Here is a 12988-nt window from a genome sequence, read left to right as displayed (position 1 = left end):
TTGGCTGATAATTCTGCCTTCTATCTCATTGTGTAAACAAAATGACTGGAAATGAAATTATACAATCTTGCCCTACCATATCTGTCCACCTATCCATCTATCTATATGTCTATCCTAGTGCCTCAAATTTACAGAAATAATCTCTTTGCTTTTTTTATCACTGAACTGTACTTCTAGTCCAGTCTTCCCACCTGTACACCAGTTCCCATGTGTTTTTCAGTTCCTCATAGATAATATTTCAGTAATTCTGCTTTCTCATGCACTGAATTTTTTTCTTTTTCTCTATGAAACATGTCATTAGCATACAAGCATGTTGTTATTTCGTGATCTTGAAAATAAAACCCCTCTCCATTTAATATTGCTCTCCAGTGATTAGCTCATTTTTCTGCTTCCCTTTGTAGTAACATTTCTCAAAATAATACACATACTCCTTTTTCTCTTTTAAATATCTCTTAAACTTATTTCACATAAGATTTTATTCTCTATACTCTAGTGAAACTGCTTATGCAAAAATGCTACATATAATAGTTCACACTATTATAATACTATGTTCCAGATACTTTATAAAAGCACTTTATGAGACTATCTAATCCTTACCACAACATGCAGGGTAGCTAGTAAGAAGTGTAGGTGGCAACAAAAATCTAGGTAGATATTGCCTAAATCCATACTTTTGGACCCTATACTATACTGCCTCTCTAACACACAATAACCTCTACATTTGTAAACCTCATTTTCAATTCTTAGTCCTCATCTTCTTTAACCTCTCAGTAGCAGTTAACAAATTGATTATTTTTGTACTTTTAAAAAATCAATTTTCATTGGCTTTTGGGACCCCACATTTCTCTGATTTTCCTTCCACTTCATTGCTTATCGGTCTCAGAAGGAACAGAGTAGATAAACATAAGAAATATATGGTTCCTTGTGCTTAAGGATGTGGTATTTAGTTACGCGGAAGGTACATTGGTGAGCAAGCAGTCTTTCAGCAAAGTTTTAAAACGGATACACTCGAAGTGCTGTGGTGTTTAGAACCAGAAGTTACTAGCTTTCCTGTGGCATTGTGTTTATTTCAAGAGGAGTAGTACTTAGACTACATTTTCAGACATAAATAGGAGGATGTTAGATTGAGAAAATGCAAAAGAATGTTCCAAGTAAACTGAAAGCAAATGTGAACACAGGATGCTTGAGAAATCATTTAAGAAGCTAATGTGGCTATTTTCACCTGCAATTCAATGTCTTTATTTGATTTTGACTCAGTATGCTTGAGAATTAGGCTAAATTACCCAGAGACACAGCAACATGCAGTAGTGGTAGTTTCACTTTTTAGCCACATCCACATTAGATTCCTTTATAGAAATTTTAATAAATATCACTGCCCAACCTGTGCCCTCAGGGCATATGATTATTTTTTCTGGGATGCAATCTGAGCATTGGTGTTTTAAAAAGTTCCCCAGGTAAATGCAATGTGTAGCCTGAGTTGAGAACTACTGGGCTATAACATAAACAATGCTGAGGAGAATTAGCTAGAAATCAAGTCTGGAGGTCAAGTCCAAGCTAGATTGTAAAGGTCTTTTAGGCTTTGCTGGAGCGTTTGAATATTGTCTTATAAATAATAGAAGACTGAAGACGGTTTTATGGAGGATCATGATGTGATATAATCAGTGTTCTCAAAACAAAAATAACTTTAGAGAATGGTATGAGTTGGGGAATGGAATATTGTTGCAATAACATCGGCACAGGTTATGTGGTGAGCCTCTTATCTTAATTCTATCTGTACTTAGTACAGTGTTGGGTATGTTTGTCAGATGCCAAAGAAGAGAGATATGCAGGCTAGTAAATGTGATTCGCTGGTTGGGTAAACTATTGAGGGGGAGGGTTCAACATTTCTCTTTTGTTTCAATATAAAGGTCTCAGGTTTTTTTTTTTTTAAATAATTAAATTTGTTAAATTTATAAATTATTTAATAAGCCTGGAAATGAGTGAGGGGAGCAAAGGCAAGCATATCTGAGTGGTCTGAAGCAATCAATTTACCTTTAAGGATGCAAGATTACTTTTGTGTTGAACATAAGCCTGTCTCTTAGTTCTCTGCAAAGTCATGCACAATTACAGCTTGAAAATCTTGATCAAGATCCATTGTGATCTACTCACAGCATCTGAGACTTTTGTTAAAAAAAGGAAGGGAGGCCGGGTGCGGTGGCTCAAGCCTGTAATCCCAGCACTTTGGGAGGCCGAGACGGGCAGATCACAAGGTCAGGAGATCGAGACTATCCTGGCTAACACGGTGAAACCCCCGTCTCTACTAAAAAAAAAAATACAAAAAAACTATCCGGGCGTGGTAGCGGGCGCCTGTAGTTCCAGCTACTCGGGAGACTGAGGCAGGAGAATGGCGTAAACCCGGGAGGCGGAGCTTGCAGTGAGCCGAGATCCGGCCACTGCACTCCAGCCTGGGCTACAGAGCGAGACTCTGTCTCAAAAAAAGAAAAAGGAAGGGAGATTATTTCAAGAGGTTTTCAACATGATCTAGGGTGAAGTGGAAGTCAAAGGAGAGGGTGAGGATGGAGAGGAATGAGCAGCTTTTCATTTCATCAACTAATGTGGTTCATTCCACACTGGCCTTCTTGAAGCTCCTGAAAGAGATCAACATTCTCACCTCAGTGCCTTTGTATTCTTTTTCTTTTGCTCAGAACATTATAGATCCAGATTATAGCATAACTTACTCCTTCTCTTGTTCCATGTTTCTGCTCACATATCACCACATCAGAGAAACATTTTATATACCCAACTCTCCACTCCACCTTGTTAGTGACTTCATCTTCTTTCTCTGCTTCTTTTTTTTCTCTCACGAGACCCATTACTGCCATAAATGAATGAATTCTTCCTAGAAAGTAAAACAGTGTAGGCATGGAAGGAAGTATTTATGTCAGGAATGAAGCAAAGAAGGCAGGACATTATCTTAATAGGGAAGTTTTTCTTGTGAAAGATGACTATTTCTGCGTTTAAGTCCCAAACTCCATACTGAAGAGTGGATGCTACCAATTTCTTTCTCAATACAGTAGAAATAGAAAATAAAAAAGCAAGAATAACCTGAAACAACATGAGCATATTGGTTGTATAATGAAGAAAATAAAGGTAAAAATGTTGAAATTTAAATTTTCAGAGCTTTCATATCCTCAATTCATAGACAGTTCTGATAGCATCATGAGCACATTCTCACTTTTATACAGTGGACATTTCATCTGTGAAAACTGCTAGCATTCAGGTCACTGTGAGAGAGAAGCTTTGTTACGGAATAGAAAATGCAAAGCTCTTTGAAATCAAGATTGAAATCAAGAATCATATACATAGTGTTTGGCACAATGTTCCAGGGAACTAGAATGATAACAATTATTTATTTCACTTACTAAGGTATTTTCTGAGAACCATCCACATCCCAGTTATAGCACTAGGCCCTGGCCATGCAGGGGTGAACAAAACAAGCTTACTGCCCTCATAAAGCTTAAAGTTTATTAGGGGCAGATAAATTTTAAATAAATTATTAAAGAATTAATAGATAACACATTGTTATATAATTTATGTTTTAAAAGTGAAAAAAAAGACAAAGACAGTTCAAACTTTCTGGATATAAATGATCATAAGTATTTGAAAAGTCATATATGTTATCTCTAAAGATCATAATCAAATGAATAAAATTATCCCACATTTTCCACCAAGTTTGGCATAGAAATACAATCAGGAACAGACAAGGATAAAAGGATCAGGCGTATTTCCTGTAGAACTAGATGAGGAACATACCTCGGGATTGGATTTGAGTCAGAATTAGGGTTTCTCTGTCTTTTTCCAGTCCAGACCTCAGGATTTAGTTACTTGGAGAATGAGGCTTACACGGACTGACAGTGCCAGGAAGCATAGCTTGTAAATTTGTAGCCTCTTGTAGTCATGAAGCCTCCTCTATTAATGGAACACTACAAGTCGAACACTGATGCAGGGGAAGGGCTATCCCTTAAAAAGAAATGTCTCAGACTGGTTGATCCATGTGTACTCAGAACTTTTGCAGATCTCTCCAATCAAACAACTGGACACGTTACTGGTGCCATTGTGAGGAGTGTGCAAGAAAAAGAAGGAAGCGTCAAATCTATTTATTTGTCCAATACATCTAAGAAGGCACAAATCTCTATCTTCTAACCTTCCAGAAAAGGAGATGAAATGGATGATTGTCCCCACGTTACAGGTCACTTGTCATTTTAGGTTTAAATTATCTACATGATTTTTAATTATCAGTTTACCTTTTGCCCTTTCTTGCCACAGATGAAATCCTTTCAATGGATAAAGACACTTTATTTGATGAATTACCTTCCGCTGCATACATATTATGTCATTTCAGTAAACATTTATTAATTGAGCTGATACTTTTACCAGTGGGAATTCTTTGTGTTGCTTTAAAACAACAGCTTATAAATTTTATTTCCTACCTTCTTAAGCTGCATTACTATATAAATGTATTTTACATTAGTTATATCTACAAAAACTCATTTTCTCTATCAAATGATGCATTCAAGTTTGAATTGCCATAATTTACTCTGGTAAGCTGTCTAATCACTCTATATATCAAAACCAATAAAAATTTGCACTGGGTTCATATATTGGCTCAGCGTACTTTTATCCTTCTGAATGGCCAAAGTCAAAGCTATCAAGACAAATTCCTCAACTTACTCCTTTTTTCTCTTTTATGTATACATTATCTGCATTTTCACAACCATATTTTTTGCCACTCTTCTCCAGTTCTGTGTCTTAAGATTGTTTTTCAGCATTTTCAGTTATAATGATATTCCAGATATACTTCTCCAAAGAAAAGTGTAGTGCATTCTAGGTCTTTCTCCTTTCTTCTAAACCTAACACTCCTTTGACTTATCTCCTTAGGGTCTATTATTCATAATTTAACCTGATATATTGTTTTTTTCTAAGGCAATGACATTTGCTTGGTCCAAAAATTAAATACACGTTTGCTTGGGAATTGTCATCATGTTAGATAACAGGAATGTCTAATAGAATTTCAGATATAAAGACAAGGCCAGTGACAGACATATACTGGACCTGGGATCCTTTTAATACCCTTAAATATGTAACCACCTTCAAGACCATCCTGAACCCAATCAGCCCTCCTCTTCCTATAGTTGAAGTTGTATTCATCTTTGATATGTAATGATACCAATTCTCCAGGAGTATCTAATATTCCTGTTGCACCAGCCTTCTCTCCACTTAAATTGCATGTTGAGTGTAGACTGAACTAGAGATATGAAGCAATTTTTCATACTGGCTAAGAGTTAAAGTTCTCAAATTCCACATATCTGGATTCGGATTCTAGTACCATCAATGATAAATAACTCAGGTACATTTCTCAAACATTCTTAGGTTCAATTTCCTTGTTTGTGAATTCGAAATAACAGTAGGTCGGGTATGGTGGCTCATGCCTCCCAGCACTTTGTAAGGCTGAAGTTGGCAGATTGCTCAAGCCCAGGAGCTCGAGGTCAGTCTGGACAACATAGTGAAACACTGTCTCTACAAATAATAAGAAGAAGAATAAGAAAGAGGAAGAAGAAGAAGAAGAAGAAGAAGAAGAAGAAGAAGAAGAAGAAGAAGAAGAAGAAGAAGAAGAAGAAGAAGAAGAAGAAGAAGAAGAAGAATTAGCATGGCGCAGGGCACGGGGGCCTGCAGTCCCAGCTACGTGGGAGGATGAGGTGGGAGGCTGAAGTGGGAGGTTTGAACTGGGGAGGTGGAGGTTGCAGCTAGCCAAGATCACACCACTGCACTCCAACCTGAGTGACAGAGTGAGATACTGTCTTAAAAAAAAAAACAGAGAAAAGAAACAATAGTATCTACTTGCTTAAATGGTGTATTGACTAGTATAGAGGATACAGGCAGTACATGCTAGATAATTAGCTTCTACTTATCCCTCTGGAATAAGCTTCATTTCTACTTCTCCTGAGACATTTTTCTTAATCTCCAGACAAGGTTAAATCCTTGTTTTATAGACTTTCATTGCACACTTCTGTTCCTACAGCTCATCGTAATACACTGAAAAAGCAACATTCATGATATAGAATATTAATAAAGTTTTTGTCCTATCTGTTTTCAAACCTGCTCCACAGGGTGAATCTTTTCTCTGACATTTGGATACATCTTAGGCCCAGTACTACTGGGACTTTCTTGGTCACTTGGTCATTTTTCAATAGTAAAGTCTCCTTAGTTAACTCTAGTCACAAAATCATCAGTTTAGCAATTAATGTATCTATTTTAGCATACTAATAATTTTTAAAAATCAAATTTCATATGCAGTTAAGACTTCTTCTCTGTTTGGGACCCAAGAGAAGGAGGAGCCACAGTTAATTTGTTCTCTTTTTTTGCATCTAATGGGTCTGCCCTTCCTCTTTCAACTTCTTAACCACAGAATTTTTTCTCTCCCAAATTCTGAGCTAGAAGGGAAGAAAATAAGAAGACTGGAAAAGTTTCACTGCATCACTGCATTGGTACTCTTAAAATTATTTAGCATCCATCTTTTCAGGACAGAGTAAGTTTTTCTCTCTTTCTTTTACTTATTTAGCTTCCTCCAAGAAAGTCATTATTGTTTTCACCTTACATTGGCTCGAATTTTGTCATTGCTTCAACAGAAAATGAGATATAAATATATTCATTTAGTATCCTATTACACTTAATACTATTTATTTATTATCCACCTTCTCCATCAACAGTTTTACTCAATGAAAGCATATTTATCTATCTTCTTACTGCATATAATATCCTTGTGCCTAATATATATTAGACACTCAAAACATGGATGTGAACAAGAACTGAAACAAGATTTTAGATATACACAATGCTTATGGGGCCATCTTTGCCACTCTGAATGTGTATTTATGTTTGTTATCTGGTTCTATACTGAAGTGTATTAAATATCCAATTTTATCAGTCTAGTTTTGGGATGCTTCTATCAAACCTTAGTTCATAATGAAACTGGGCGACTGAGGAGGTATCAATTTCAGCTAATTTCAGATTTGACATTAGATGAGAGTATTCTTTGTTTTCTAAGTTTAAGTGAGGAGTTATATGTCGGCATAATAAATGCTTCCTCAGATTCTGTTATAGTCTAAATCCACATATATTTTTATAAAAATAAAGCAGGACATACTTTAGAACCATTTATAGAATGAAGAAGTATTTTTCCAACATGATCTAATTCTCCAAGATGAAATTCCTTCTCTTCATAATTACACTTTTAGAGTCCTATGATAGTTTAACAGTGTTGGTTCTAGAGGGACTAAAAAGCAAGAACAAACCAACATCTATGCTTGCAGAAGAAAGAGAAAGAACAAAACCAGAACTGAACTGAATAAACTGCGATGCCAAAAGATCCTACAAAAATCAACACAACCAAGTTTGTTATTTGAAATAATAAATAATATTCACAGATGACTAGTTAGACTAATAAAGAAAAAAGATTCAAATATAGACAACTACAAATGACAAAGGGGACTTTACCATGGACCCAACAAAAATATAAAACATCCTCAGAGACTATGAGGAACACCTCTATGCACAAACTAGAAAATCTAGCTGAAATGGATAAATTCCTAGATACAACCTTCCAAAATTGAACTTGGAAAAAATTAAAGCCCTGAACAGACCAATAATGAATTCTGAAATGGAGTCAGTAATAAAAAGTCTACCAACAAGAAAAAAACGTAGACTATATGGATTTCCAGCTGAATTCTACCAGAAATATAAAGCAGAGCTGGTACCAATCCTACTAAAACTCTTCCAAAAATTTGAGAGGGGACTCCTTCCTAACTCATTGTATGAGGTTAACATCATCCTGAAACCAAAACCTGGCAAGGACACACAAAAAAAGAAAACTTTATGCCAATATCCATGATGATCATAGATGTAAAAAATCCTCAACAAAATACTAGCAAACTAAATCCAGCAGCACATCATAAAGCTAATACATCTTGATCAAGCAAGCTTTATTCCTGGGATTCAAGGTTGGTTCAATGTATACATATCAATAAATGTGATTAATCACATAAACAGAACTAAAAACAAAAAACACATTCTCATCTCAACAGTTGCAGAAAAGGCTTTCAATAAAATTCAACATTCCTTCATGTTAAAAACCCTCAACAAACTAGGCATTGAAGGAACATACCTCAAAATAAGAAGCATCCATGACAAACCCAGAGCCAATACATAGTGAATAGGTAAAAGCTAGAAACATTCCCCTTGAAAACCAGAATAAAAGACGAAAGCCCACTCTCACCACTTCTATTCAACATAGTAATAGAACTTTTAGTCAGAGAAACCAGGCAAAAGAAAGAAATAAAAACATCCAAATAGAAAGAGAGGAAGTAAAAGTGTCTTTCTTTGCAGATGATATAATTTATATCCAGAAAATGCCATCATATCTTCCCCAAAGCTTAAAACCTGATAAACAACTTCAGCAAAGTTTCAGGGTACAAAATCAATGTACAAAAATAAAATTGGTTGCATTTCTATACACCAACATCCAAGCTGAGAATCAAATCAAGAACACAATTTCATTCACAATAGCCAAACAAAAAATAAAATGCCTAGATATAAAACTAACCAAGGAGGTGAAAGATCTCTACAATGAGACTTACAAAACAATGCTGAAATAAATCAGAGACAACAGAGCAAATTGAAAAACATTCCATGCTCATGGATAGGAAGAGTCAATACTGTTAAAATGGCCACACTGTCCAAAGCAGTGTGTGATTTACATATTCAATGTTATTTCTATCAAACTGCCAGTGATATTTTTCATAAAATTAGAAAAACAACTGTTCTAAAATTCATATGGAATGCAAGAAGAGCCCAAATAGCCAACACAATCCTAAGCGAAAAGAACAAAGCCAAAGTCATAGCACTACCCGACGTCACACTATACTACAAGGCTCTATAACAAAAACAGAATGGTACTGGTACAAAAACAGACACATAAACCAATGGAACAGGTTAAAGAACCTAGAAATAAAGCCACCCACCTACAATCATCTAATTTTCAGCAGAGTCGACCAAAATCAGCAATGTGGAAACAAGTTCCTCTTCAATAAATGGTGCTGGGATAACTGGCTAGCAATATGCAGAAGATTGAAACTGGACCCCTTCTTTTCACCATATATGAAGTCAGCTCTAGATAGATTAAAGATTTAAATGTAAAACCTAAAACTATAAAAATTCTAGAAGAAAATCTAGGAAATACCATTCTGTACATAGGCCCTGGAAAAGATTTCATGATGAAGACTCCAAAACCAATTGCAACACAACCAAAAATTGACAAAGGGGACCTAATTAAACTGAAGAGCTTCTACACAGCAAGAGAAATTATCAACAAATAGACAACCTATTCAATGGGAAAAAATATTTGCAAACTCTACGTGCAGCAAAGGTCTAATACCTAGAATCTATAAGGAACTTAAACAAATTAACAAGGGAAAAAAAAAACTCCATTAAGAAGTGGATAAATGACATGAACAAACACATCCTAAAGAAAGACATACAAGCAATCAACAAATACATGCAAAAATGGTCAACATCACTAATCATTAGAGAAACACAAATCAAAACCACAAAGAGATACCATCTCACACAAATTAGAATGTCTTTTTTTAAAAAGTCTAGAAATAATAGATGCTGGTGAGGTTGCAAAGAAAAATAAACATTTACGCACCTTGGCAAGACTGTAAATTAGTTCAGCTACTGTGAAAAGCAGTTTGTACATTTCTCAGATAACTTGAAATTGGGCCACCATTTGACCTGGCAATCCTATTAGTGGGAATATTCTCAAAGGAATGTAAATCATTCTACCATAAAGACACATACACACATATGTTCATTGCAGTACTCTTTGCAATAGCAAAGACATGGAATTAACCTAATTGCCCATACATGTTATGTTGGACAATGGAAATGTGGCACATATACAATATGGAATACTATGCAGCCATAAAAAGAATGAAATCATGTCCTTTGCATCAACAAGAATGGAGCTGGAGGCCATTATCATAAGTGAATTAATACAGGAACAGAAAGCCAAATACCACATGCTCTCACTTGTAAGTGGGAACTAAACATTGAGTACACATGTACACAAAGAAGGGAACAGTAGACACTGTGGCCTACTTGAGGGTGGAGGGTGGAAGGAGGGTGAAGATTGAAAAATTACCTATTGGGTACTATGCTTATTACCTGGGTGACAAAATAATCAGTACACCTAACCCCTGTCACACGCAATTTACTCATGTAACAAACTTGCACATGTACCGCCGAACCTAAAAACTGGGAGAAAAAAGTATTTGAAAAGGTTTCCTAAAGCATTCAAAATGCAACATGTTAACCATCACTTTGAAAGAAAAACTACAGATTAAAATAAAAAGATTAAATTTAAAGTTTAGAGTGGTATGAGAATACCAGTGCTCACTGTTGTGAGGAGATTCATTTGTGTTTCACAAACACAAGAGGTGGCAATCTTAGAGTGTCAAAGCCTACACTCAGTGATCATTTGAAGCACAGTGGGAATACATAATTTTTCTGATCACAGCGGAAGCTAATAGCAAAGCAAACACTAGAGCCTGGATCTTCCAAGGGTAAGTCCATTTATCCCGTGTTAGGTCAACTATGCCATGCTTATTTATTTTTAGCTTAGAATATTCCAGCAGCCTGTTCATTATTTTTTGAACTTCTGGATATCTATCATAGAATACAATTTTACCTACTCCATGATTAAAAATATGTTAATATTTTCGAATTTGCTTCACATTCCTTTAAGTAAATAGACAGATGAAGAAATGAAGCAGATACAATTAAAAAATTAAAACCCTTTACCACAAACTGCCCCATTTCTCTACTCACTCCTTCCTTCCTCAGAGGAGTATGTGTTCTTTTTCTTTTTCCTTTTTCTTTTCTTTTTTTTTTTTTTTTTATTTGAGACGGAGTCTTGCTCTGTCGCCCAGGCTGGATTGCAGTGGCGTGATCTCGGCTCACCGTAACCTCCGCCTCCCGGGTTCAAGCGACTGTTCTGCCTCATCCTCCTGAGTAGCTGGGATTACCAGCACCCACCACCACACCTGGCCATTTTATTTATTTTTTCTTTTTTTATTTTTTTTTAGTAGAGACAGGGTGTCACCATCTTGGCCAGGCTGGTCTCAAACTCCTGACCTCGTTCGTGATCCACCCGCCTCGGCCTCCCAAAGTGCTGGGATTACAGGCATGAGCCACCGTGCCCGGGTGGAATTGTTTTTATTTCCATTTGTGTAGTATGTATCTGTATTTGCTTCAATTTTTTTTTTTCATAAATATCTTACTCTGTATATCTTTTTCAACTTGTTTCTTTTCTTCAGGGTTTTAGTTTTGAAATTTATCTGTGGTACCACATATAGATTTCACTCCGTCATATTACACGTAGGATTATTTTTTATAAATTAGCAATAATTTATCTATTCTCATAATGGAAGACAGTTTAGTTAACCAATTTTATTGTTAGAAACAATGTTACAACAAACATCCTTGTACACACGTATAAATGGCATTATCATGTGGTAGTGTATATGCATATTCTAATTTATAGATTTTGTTCAATTGCCCTCTAAAATGATTAAACCAATATACTGTTGTAGCAGCAGCAAAAGTCCTTATTTGCCTATATCCTTGACAACAATGGATAGTATTAAATTTTGTCAATCTAGGTGAATAAATGGTATTTCATTGTTTCAATTTGCATTTTACTGATTACTAATAAGGCTGAAAATCTTTCTATATATTTATTATCAGGCATATTCTTATATACCTTGATAATATTTTCTATTGGGTTATTATTATTATCTTTTCTTAATGTCAGAGTTATTTATATATTCCCGTAACGAATCCTTTGCTGACAATAAGTGTTGCAAATATTCTCTCCCGATCTTCCAGTCATTGGGTTGTCTGTACTTAAACGTTTTATTATTATTACTATAGAGTTAATTTTTAGTGAGCCTGTGCCTCTGGACTATGGACTTCACAGATGTTTCTCACCTTTTTACTCCCCAACTTAGGTGAAATGGAATGGCTACAGTGGGACAGAGTAGGATATGTCCCTTTCTCCAGATCAGTTAGACTCTGTAAAATCCCAGCAGGCATGGTATAAGGTGGGATTATCCCTAAGTACTTTTTTGGGGGTCACTTAAAGTTTTTTGTGTTTGGGTAAAAAGCAAGGATAGAACAGATTTCAAATACAACCTCAATCAAACCACCACCTTCAAGATTACCACCAACTTCTGCTTCTGCTTTTGATAACTACATACTAAACATTGTGTTTTTTTTTAAGACAAACAAAAATGGTGCCTTTGATATGCTATGGTGGGATATGATATGATATGACATGACAAGACATGTATATGAATAATGCCTGTACCCTTAAGTGGCATGAGTGGCCACTGAAAATGCTCTTAATTTCTTTCATCCTTGAGAGTCCTTATCTGTAAAGTGATGTTATCAAGAGCTGTATCATTGGATGTGATGACTAAATGAAATAAATGTAAAGTGTGTGCTCCTTGGCACAGAATGAAAAAAAAAAAATTCTCAGCAGGTTAGGCTCCGGTTAACTAGTTTTTCCTGAGGGCAGGTCTTGTTAATAAGAACAGAATATTCTGTAGTATTTCAGTACAGTTCCTTTTCCCCTACCCCCGCAGGAAGCATGGGGGAATTTTTCTGTGACAGTTAGTGTGAGAACCTGGTTGAGCTCTTGGAGGTAAAGTTCACAAAAGCATGGGGCACCCCACTATGACTGGGTCTCCCTGGAGTTTTTAACTCTCAGACTCCTTCACACCTAGCTTCAAGTAATCTGTCAAATAAAGTTCAGATTTTCCTACCACACACTGGTTCCTGGAGTTTCTTCTCTGATAATTTGTAATTCTCTGTATCCACGTGTCTGTCTCTC

The sequence above is a fragment of the Macaca fascicularis genome, chromosome 1 (genome assembly GCF_037993035.2).
Source record: "Macaca fascicularis isolate 582-1 chromosome 1, T2T-MFA8v1.1".
NCBI lineage: Eukaryota > Metazoa > Chordata > Mammalia > Primates > Cercopithecidae > Macaca > Macaca fascicularis.
Note: the sequence above shows the minus strand (reverse complement) of the source record.